This window comes from Melitaea cinxia, chromosome 23, assembly GCF_905220565.1.
Source record: "Melitaea cinxia chromosome 23, ilMelCinx1.1, whole genome shotgun sequence".
Classification (NCBI taxonomy): domain Eukaryota; kingdom Metazoa; phylum Arthropoda; class Insecta; order Lepidoptera; family Nymphalidae; genus Melitaea; species Melitaea cinxia.
The window spans coordinates 7157199-7168995 of NC_059416.1; positions in this window are offsets into that span (position 1 = coordinate 7157199).

Sequence of the window (11797 nt, forward strand, 5' to 3'; positions counted from 1 at the left end):
TTTTACAATAACAATCCAACGCGTTTACGTAAGAAACCCACATTTTGAAAAATCTCACGTGAGATTGGGGGATGGGAGAGGGGGTTGAATAAAATCTCACGACATCTCACTAATTTATGGACGCCCCCTAGTTTGCATGAAAGAAATCATGATAGTTACTTATCGAATACTTTTAAAACATGACCAACTCATGTGTCACACTTTATTTAATACGGGACATACTTAATCTAAAAGGTTGCCTGGAAGTAATGGCAGATTTAGCGATTAAAGGCCTTCTCTTGCAACTAATAAAAGTTGGATATTTTCATATTCGACTCGATATTTTGTTGCTTCTTGTTTTCTTATGTAATATTCTGTGCACGTATGAACTTCTCGTGTATGCCTGAACACAATATTTTCAGCAAGACAATCCTCCTCCCAGTCCCAGTCCTCTTTTTCACTAAAGATTCTATTATAAGATTAAAAAAAAATCTAATATTTTCTACAGGCCGATGCTAAAAAAGACTACAATCAAAAGACGCTTCATTATGCAGCGACTAAAATATTTAACAAAGAAAAATGTAAGAAATACTTCACGCAACCTGACCTCAGTAATCTCATAGATACGTACATGATTTGTACGTATAATAAATACAAGTGGAATGACCATTACAACAAGAGTCAACGTAAACGTTATTCAAACTCTAGTGTTACTCTTGAATCTTTTATATATGTAAGTTTTTTTTTTTTAACTTTCTTACCCAAGTCGGCTTCCAAGATCGGCTTAATCATTTCAAGTACCTATTCTGATGAATGAAGCATACTTTATAATAAGAATTTACTTCTTGAAATTACTTCTCAATCCATAATTATTTATGTATGTATCTATTTCATGTATGTATGTATTTTATGTATGTATGTACATGTTCATGTAAGTGTGTATGTAACCAAATATAGATGTATTTTATATTATTAATTCTGAATAAGTTTATAGATTTATAATCATTAATATTAATCACTCTTGTACTTCTGTGCCCCGCGGTAACAGCAATTCTCACCACCATTCTAGAGATAAGTTCGCCCTTGCCAACTTTCTTTGTAAATATGATTTTTACTTGTTTCTTTTTTATATACAAATTACATATTTTATATACATATTGTTTCTTTTTTATTTACATTTTATGTACAATAAAGAATATGATATATAATTACTGGTACTAAATTTACTTTTAAAACCAGGCTTTCTAATTCAATACGCCTGTCTATTAGCCATGCGCATTCACTTACGATTTAAAAAATAAAATTAAAACACTATTTCCTTCAATTTTATTACGTTACCCTTATGTATCTAGACACGTCGTTATTTTATTTCATCACTTTGAATTGTCATAATAATTCCTTATCCACATGTTTATGTTTGTCTATAATCTCTTTAGATATACATATATTCATTTCCATGCAAATGTGTCCTATGTGTAAAAACGAGACACCTAAGGACATTATTTTTGTACCTTTTATTTTTGTTTTGATTGAATTTGTTATTTATAAAAAAAATATTGTATAACACTTTAACCTAAAATGAAATGAAACAGTTTGTAAAACGTCTTAAAGCTGAACACAATTCTTTTCTCTCAAAGAAAAGATTTAGAGCTTAACATCCCAAGCTGCTACTGCACATTGACATACTGTAGTACCTTAATACGGTAGGTAGATAGTTCAACAATTTAATGGAAATCAAGTTTATAATAAAAATAATCATTATCAAGTAAATCAAATAATCATTATCAAGTAAATTTTTAGAAACTTCTCGAACTTGAAATAATATATAATTAGATATAATTAGATAATCTAAGCGTAGCAATATATTGTCAATTACAAAAGCACCAGTCAGTTCTTTGTCAGTTCGAAATATATTATTCCATAGCCTTTTGTAACCATCGGCTTGTTAGCTCGAATAGCTCGGCATTATCGGTCTTTTGGTAAAATTCAGTGCATTCATACAGCCAATTAATTATATTCATTTCAATGCATAACTGAAAGTACGTAGAATAGGAGAAACTTTTGCTTTTTACTTAACGGGAGATGAAATGTTTTTACAAGGTGATTTTAAAATTTGTGGAAGATAAGAGATTTCATTATTAAACTTTACACGTTGACGTACTTACGATATTACACTAAGAGCTATGTTTATATGAATCTGATATTTTATTATGACATATACATATATTAATTTATACAATATATAGCCTTAATTATGGTATTTCTGTTCTTACTTTTTATCACATATTTTTTGTAAGTTAAAACATGGGATGCAACCTGTTCAGACACGCTGGCCCCTTCCCATCTACACGGAACCAACAACAGAGCTGTTGCGGCTTGTGAAGCGGCTGAAAAAACTAAAACATACAAATACAGGGGTCTAGGCTCCGAATATGATTTTGTCCCATTCGGTGTCGAGACCCTTGGTCCATGGGGTCCTAGTGCTATAACACTTTTTAAGGAAATAGCAAAAAGATTATTCGACGTCACAGGAGACCGAAGAGCTGGCAGCTATTTCGGACAAAGAATTAGTCTAGCTATTCAAAGGGGGAACGCTGCCAGTATCTTCGGAACCTTGCCTGAAGGGACTCCTTTTAATAATAATTTTTAGTTATTATATATATATATATATATATATATATATATATATATATATATATATATATATACTTAAGCTTTTTTTTAGTTTTATGTAATTTAACTTTTTTTTTCGTAATAATTGTTTGTATATGCTATGTGCTATGTGCTCTATTTTAATTATTTTAATTTTTTAACGTATTGATCCTAAGTTAAAACATTTCTATAAAAAGAGAACTTCTTTTATCAACCAAATGTCAAAAGTCATCGTAAAATGCTCTATTTTCCAACTAGAAATTTTTTACACATATTTGATTTATTTTCTTAATATTTACAATTTGCATCTTTTATTTTACAGGTAAATGAAAATATAACTAACAATAAGACATTTTTTTCTGAAAGTATTGATAATGATGAACATTCTTTAAGCATATTTAACGTTACTCGAAGGCACGGAATATGTCAGGTGAATTACTACTAGCATATTTTCGGTAAAAATAAGGACGTCTCCATTATAATTAACAGAACGTCGTCATTATAATTAGTAGAATAAACAAATGAATAAACATTAATTTGTTAATTAGAATTACACATATGGTTTTACCTTCTTTATATTTATAGATTGTCGAGTCGTAGCTTGATGTTTTATAGCGTACATAACATTTTACCGGTTAAAATTTTTAAAAAAGTATTTAAATGTTGACAGTATTTTGATATGTAATGATCAGTATACTTTCTGGTTGCTGTGTTACGCTATTATACTTGCCATTTTTTTATATTATTTATATTTACTATGAATAAATCAAAATCAATATAATAGGATAAGCTCAAGGGAATAAAAACTTTAGACTCGAAAATTTGTAAGGATAAATGTATAGATGAATATTTGTCAACTTATACTACTAAAGTTTTAAACTACTAAACCAATTAAAATGAAAATTGTTACCCAGGTAAAGAATTGAAAATTGGATTAAAATGTACGTTAGAATAAATCCCGGATGACATAGAATTCTACCCAAGACCATTGTGCTCTTCTAGTTTTAAGTGCTATCTTCTATTTATTTATTTATTTTATTAACATACATGAAAGAATATAAATTACAACCACTAATAATAAGATGTCACAAATAATAAATAAAATAATATAATCAAATCTTATACGAGTATATAAAATTCTCGTGTTACAATGTTAGTTACCATACTCCACCGACACGGCTGAACCGATTTTTATGAAATATTGTGTGCTTATCTGGTAGGTCTGAGAATCGGCAAACATCTATTTTTCATACCCCTAAGTTATATGTGGGCATTAAGGAGGTTAATAACATATATGCCATGCCAAAACAACGTTTTGGAGTCAGCTAGTAATAATACAATAATATAATCACTATAATCCTATAAATTTGGTATATTTATTGTACTATTATAATTATTTCTAGAACGACCACGGAGGTCCTCTCGTCACGAAGATAAATGGTGTAGACTTTGTAATTGGTGTAGCCTCTGTGTTCAGGGTGAACAGTCGGTCCGAATGTGTACCTCCATTCCTCTTCACGAGCACAGCGCGAAACAAGATGTTTATTGAGTGCATCCTTGGTGAAGAAGAGTAAGCTTAGATTTTGAATTTAGTATGTCTTTCAGTTTATCGACACGTTTACGAAACAATTTTATCTAAGGTAGCCAGCCATTCGCCATTATCTAAGGTTCTCCTAAATCCTATAGTATTACAGATTTTCATAGAATTGCCGTTACAGTGATCACAAATTTGAAAGGCTCATAGACATATATTTCGAGCAGTAGTGTATCCGTAGTTACAAAGACTGAGTCAGGACTACCAAGACACCAGATTTTAGGCATTAATGCTTAGGAACTACGTAACTCTATTAAATTTTGATTTATAAATGAGAATAATTTGAAAAATATTTTTTTTTTTCAATTCTTGTAGAATATCTTTTAATAAGCAGTAAACACACAAGTTGAATAAAATTTTAATTATTTATTAATTTTTTTTTTAATTTTTGAAAAAATGAAATTGAAGAATTATAGACGTGCAAAGATTATCAGTATGAGTTTGCGAACAAAATTTAAGCCAATTCTTCTTAAAGATTACGCGGAATCAATCATTTCAAATTTTTTTAACAAAAATTTCAAGAGCTTAAAGCTGAGTTTCGATTTGTATGTGGGAAAGTGCTAACGGAAATAACTTTTTTTGGTCCTTACCAGAGTTCCTAACTCAATTCAGAATTTTTAGCACTCAAGTATTTAAGATGAAAAATAGTAAATCTTAATAGCAATTTTATGTTCAGCTATAATTATTTCGTTTTAAGTCAAACATTTTTTTAGTCAACAATTCAAAAAATATTCACAGTTTTTTAATATGATGCTTACTTATGTTATTTTACTAATGTCACGTAGTGCTATTGCTATCTCTATTCTAGCATTGTAAAATTATTTCTGTATCGCTTTTCCACTGAAAGTTTCAGTTGGCCGAGAGCCGGCATTAAGGATAGACCTACGCTCGGTGAATATACAAATCAGACGACGAGGTAGATGTACTTCTATAAATACTATTCGATTAACCTCGTATCTGGATCATTAAGTTTCTAGAAAACTTTTTTGTGTCGAAGGTTCATAGAAGAATAACGGAGTAAGGGATGCACTTGACAAACCGTTCTATCATTGACTAAAATGAAGTATCGAAATGTTTGTACGCGCATAACTTCTAGATAACTTCACCAATATGGACCGATTGGAATAATTCTTTTTTTTGTCGTTGTGTTCGTTTTTGTGTTGAGTTTGTACAAAAGTAAATTAAAAAAAAATCGACATATTCACGAGAAATAAAAATGCTTGTACGAAGATCGCGTCAGCTACTTTTAAATAGTTTTTATCTAATTCTAGACTAGAAACGTATGTTAGTCTTTTCTTGCTATTTTCTGTTTCACCTAAACAAGTACTTAATTTGTATGTATTATTATATATTAGTATCAGTTGACTGGCGGCATTTCTTATGTTTATTGACATGTTAAAACTTGGGGATGCTATTTTAACCATGTCGTTTACAATAATACAATACAATTTAATATATATGAAATAATAATAATAGCATTAAATATTTTAATTTTAGTACTGGGAGAAGAAGAAATTCTATATGTGATAAGCCAGCAAAAGAGAGAGGATTCAATATTCTACGCACAAATGTGTATTGGCCAGATCGAACTCATAGGTACACCTCGACCTAAATTAATTACTACATACTTTCATATATTGTTCATTACATATATTTTAAATATTTTGTTCCGTTATATATATATATATGCGTTAGATCGATTTAGCCTGTAACATCCCACTGCTGGGGAGAGGCCTCTTTCTGAATGTAGGCGTAAAATCGGAGCCTAATCCATCACGCTGCTTTTGCGGGTTGACAGATAAATTTTTGGGACCTAATACGTTAATACGTTAGACTAATAATAAAGACAATTTTTTCATTATTATTTAAGTCTGTATGTAGTTATATCTATCTAGTATTATCTCCTATCTTATGTCTGTCAGTTAAGTTGGAATATTAGGTATAAATTTAATTTAATTGAGGTAGGGCACAGCAGGAATTTCCTGCTCAAAGTAGTGGGATAGTGCCTCGACCTTACAGAAGACCACAGCTAAATAATACTGTTTTCAAGCAGTATTGTGTTCCTGTTGGTGAGTAAGGTGACCAGAGCTCGTAGAGGGAATTGGGGATAGGGTCGGTAACGCACATGCGATACTTCTGGTGTTGCAGACGTCTATAAGCGGTATTTGCTTACCATGGTGAGCCGTACGCTTGTTTGGTGACTTATTTTACATGCTACCTATAAGCTACGGTAATTGCTTACCATCAGGTGACCCGTACGCTTGTTTGCCTACCTAGTTATATATATTAAAAAAAAAAAAAAAAACTATAAAATTATTGTTTTACTACCAGAATAGCGACATAATTATGATAAGTTCATATTCTTATCAATAGTATTGTAAAATATTATCCTACTAATATTTATTGATTATAATGAAACTTGGTACGTAGATAGCTAGAGCTTTAAAATAACATATAGGCTACCTTTTATCGCGACATTCATACGGAATCGGTAATTATGCGGGTGAAACCGCGATATTATTTTACTTATAATTATAATAAAATGATTTACTATACTGTTTTAAAAATAATATTCTTTTTTTTTCAAGTGTAACTGAAAATAACGTGATATATAGAAGACCACAGATCCCGATGAATAAGTATGGATGAAAATAAATAGTAGGTACCTACGAATCCTATGTTCTCTCATTTCGATAATCATTCATTTATTATTTGTATCTTTATTTATGATACTCAAAAGCATTCCGATGTTCATTGGAGGACCATATGAAAAATACTTATAAAGGAATTACCGAACATCTTCGAAAATTTAATTTGTTTGGTATTTTTCGTCTGAAAATAAAAGAAATGTAAGATATAAGAATGATATAATATCCTTTAAGAAATATTTTGTGGAATGCTGACCTTTTGGAAATGAAAGAAGTGTTTCCAAAAAGTAATGTTACTAGTGTTCCTATGGAAGGCTTCAACGCGTTATTTGCATAATTTGATGAGTAGAATGTAGTAAATAATTTTAGGTTAGAGAAAAATAAGTAGACGATATCTAAATTAAAGATAATGGGTCCGTTAATGAAACAATATTATAAATAATATGAAATAAATTATTTACCTACAAACAAAAATACAAGTTTTGAAAAGAAAATGTTCCTAATTATAAATTAAGAAAATTATATTCGATATGGATACTTTAGAGATAAAAAAAACAACAAATTGACAATGTGCAGTAGCGAAAGAATTTTTAAGAAATAAGTCGTCAATAGTAGTCTTAAATGCAGATTTAAAACTCATTCAAGTAAGCGTTTTGCACTTTCCCAATAGTGGTCGAGAAATCACGAAATAAACATTTCGTTAAAGTTAAGCGGTGTTTTATTTTATTTAAAGCCAAGTGTAGTTACCATCGAGTGCAGTCCAAGCTCAATCTCATCGGTTTACACTCGAGTGCACGACATTAAGAGGATTTAAAGGACTATAAATTTAGCTAATGTTTGTATTTGAGAGTTTTTCTGAAGAGTACTCGTATTATTAAATAAAATATAGTTTCTTAGGCACGTTTTTGACGGTATGAAATCAAATAATAAGAGCCTGTTTCACCGATTGTGAATAGCGCTATTTGATGCATGTCCGATGATACGATTTATCCGATAGATAAATTTTTTAACTTTTTAACATTTAATTCTAATTTATTTGTGAGATATTACTATTCACAAATATGAATCTAGAAGTTGTAATTTATTCATTATTCTTGTCGCTTAAAACTTCTCTGTAACTTTTAATTCTAGTTTATTATTCTATAAAAATGGACAATTTACTTTACGGAAGACAATCACTACACAGCACGATTGAAATGTGGATTAAAGGATGCAAAAAATTTTTTTCATTATATAATGTTTTTGATAACTCTTTATATATAGATTCACTAATATCTGAAAATTTTACTATCTGTATTCTTTATAAATATTAATTTAGACTTAGATCTGTAGTTCTTGAAGTTTTACCTGTACGAGTTTCACGTGTGACATTGACGCATTGGCGCACCGGTCACAGCACTGGTTAGTGGCTGTTGTCCTAGCGGTTGCGGGTTCGATCCCCGCACATGAGAAACATTTGTATTGGCCATACAGATGTTTGCCATGGTCTGGGTACTTGTTCAGTCCTTGTGGGTCTCCCCACTGTGCCTCGGAGAGCACGTCAAGCCGTCGGTCCCGGTTGTTATCATGTACACCTGATAGCGATCGTTACTCATAGTAGGGAATATATTCGCCAACCCGCATTGGAGCAGCGTGGTGGATTAAGCTCTGATCCTTCTCCTACATGGGGAAAGAGACATATGCCCAACAGTGGGATATCACAGGCTGAAACGTTAATCTTAGCACAGTATCGATTACATTAAGCAAAATAACTTTTTATTCAATGAAATGCACGGTTGGAAAGCGGTTTTTAAGTCCAAGAGTTAAAAAAAATCTGTATATTGTCTTGCGGCCAGCGTTCACTAATTAGTCTTAGAATGAGTCATATCCAGAAGTTTTCAAACTACGGCCCTCTAACTAAAATTAGTTATTGTCTTAAAAACTTGCTAAAATATTAACTTTTTTATGTTTAATGAAACCTTCTGTTTGAAATATTTTTAATGAAAAGTCTGAACATTATTTTAAAAAAATATTAAGATACTTATATATATATATACACGACTTTTCTTACTACAAGCACAAGAGAGATTTCCTTCTCTCAAAGTGACAATTTTGATCTCCTTTACTAAGTAAAATAAGTCAATATTCTTTAATGCCGTAGCCACACAGCTATTTTATTCTTAGGTCGTCTTTTTTCCTATCGCGGTAGTCACTGATATAAGGTTAATAACTTAAGCGCAAACTTTTTCTTTCTTTCGTATTACAAAATTCGAATACTCTTTACTGATGATATTTATTTACCTAATTTTCAATTTTTATTCCGACTCCTATTGAAAATCAGCTTCAGCGGTCTTCTCACATGTGCTTTGTCATTCGATTAATCGGCCATTCCTATCGTGGCGTATATTACATACTTCAGCTTACACATAAATTACTACTAAAACAAAACTCCCAGTAATATTCTGAATAGTCGTTTATGTTATAAATTTGTATGCTGCATTTTATAAACGAACTTGTAATGAAACACTGAACTATTTTATAAAATATAATCTTGAATAAAATACTTTGAAAACCACCGCTCTAAGTTCTAGATAACTAAGGCCTGACAAAGGCAGGTACATTTCAGTTTATAGCAGCAATTTGTTGTCGTTATTGTGTTAAGAAAATTGTCGCTCGGCAACTCTTAATTCTGTCAGTTTTCTAACCGAAATAGTGTTTCTAAAATAATGTTACTTTACTGCAAATTGAGACTTAGCTTAACGATCGAAAATTTCTTTTTGATGTGAATATGTTCAATTGGAGTACATGTTTTCATTTACTATTCGTTATTTTTTTAAGAATCCTAAATAAAGGTTTTATATTCTATGAGCTTTTATGTTATTATTTAGATTTTTATTTCGAAAACACTTGCTGTTCAGCAGTTTCACCTATTATGAGTACAGAGAGAGACAGTTTATACAAATCGGAGTGAATTCTTTTTATTTTAGAGAAATGAATATCGTTGTCGGTAATGAATGTAATTGGATAATGATTTTGAGAAAAAATAATGCATAAAGATTAAAAAGAATGATGTTATTTGAAGTGTTAATTACTTTACTTATTCTTCCAAGAAATCTTGCTTATGTTTAAAATGTGCTCGTCAATGTCTTAATATTGAGCTAAAACTTTTACTCCTGTTAAGGGTGAAATTTAATCTGCCAATCGGTTCCACTAAGGATTGATGGATGAACTTGTCTTGAAGAATGTCTTGAAATTTCTACCAAAACGAACGTACAACTTTTCTTTGTTTAGTGTTCTCTTCTACCACCAAGCACTTTATTATAATAATCATGTAACATTTTTTGTTTTGTTTCCTTGCATAAAAGGAATTGTATAAAGATAAAGTTTTATAACCCACATTTCAAAGCAAAATTTGTTTTATTGATTTGGCCATCTAAGCTTTACATACATAATATGTAAATTACTGCAACTTGGCCTAAAACATGACAACTTTTTTAAACTCCTTTATCGCTTTAATTCGTCGTCCAATTTACTGGAGCGTGGTAATGCGAAAACTACTGCTTTTGAGAATTAAACTTTAAAAGCAGATGTTTAATACGTCGAGTCGTAGGGATCAAGTACCGAGCTGTAGATTATATCGTAGTTCAGTCGTGTCTAAGTGCAAATTGCACTTCTACTCGAAGCCATTATTTTTAGTGTCCTCCAATCGGCACGGAACTCTTACAATTTCGTTATGAATCAAAATTTGAATTATTTTATGCAAGTGGACTATAAAACATTTTTGAATGATCATGCCCAATCTCGTTAATTTTTGGCTCTAATTAGTGTTGACAGTTATTTTTGGATATATCATTTAAAATATGTCAGATTTGTGAAAACAACTTAATTATACATGCTTATTGTTTAATTTTGTATGTACCGTCAAGTTTTGAGTAAAATTCTTTCACCATCACTAGTCTTTAAATTTTATTTGGAAATGAGTAAAAGTAAGAATATTTCCAGAAATCTACTTATTATGAAAGAATAGTATGTTTATATACAATTTTACGTATAAAATGTAACGAAATAAAACCTAAAAAGAAATATTTACAGCGAGGTAAATTTTTAGGTTAACATGTTACGGTCGACGAAGTAAGTTAAGTTGGTTAAGTTATATTATTAGCTCGGGAATTAACAAAGAAGATTCTTTATATGAATTCTACAACACGCGTGGCGCGATACGCTTAGTTTGTACTTAATACTTGCATGTTCTAGGTACCTGTTAATTTATAAGTTACTAAAACTACAAAGTGGATAAAATTAGTTAGGAAAGATTACATTAGATCAAGTTGCTGTACAAAAGTGATACCTAATCTCGGAATAAACAGTTTGGGTTTGGCTTACCAGTAATTGGTAAAAGTTTCTTTAGGCAGTTATACCGATTGCTAAATAAATTGCTACCACATTCACAGGGTTCAGTTCGGTTAAGGCCGCAGAATTTTTTAAGTTAACTGGATTGAACTAAAATAGTCCTTAACGTCGCAACAGTAGGCAATGTCGTTTGCATTGTACGAATAGTGTCTGAATTTATTGTGGGTTGAAACGTAGTCGACCTCGCTGTTCCACTACGGATTTCATTAATTTTTTATTAGAATAATTGTGTTTGCTCGCAAACGAAAAAAAAAACTGACTTCAATTACATCGACGAGTAATACAACGTAGATCGACGAAAAAATAGTCAAGTATCTACGCGTTATCAAAGATTACTCAAAAAGTAGTTATCAGATCTCAATAAAATTTATATGTAACTACATGACAAACATCAGCTTTCGATTAAATTAAAAATTATTAAAATCAGTACACCCAGTAAAAAGTTATTGCGGATTTTCAAGAAGTTCCCTCGATTTCTCTGAGATCCCATCATCAGATCCTGGTTTTCTTATCATGGTACTAAACTAAGGATATC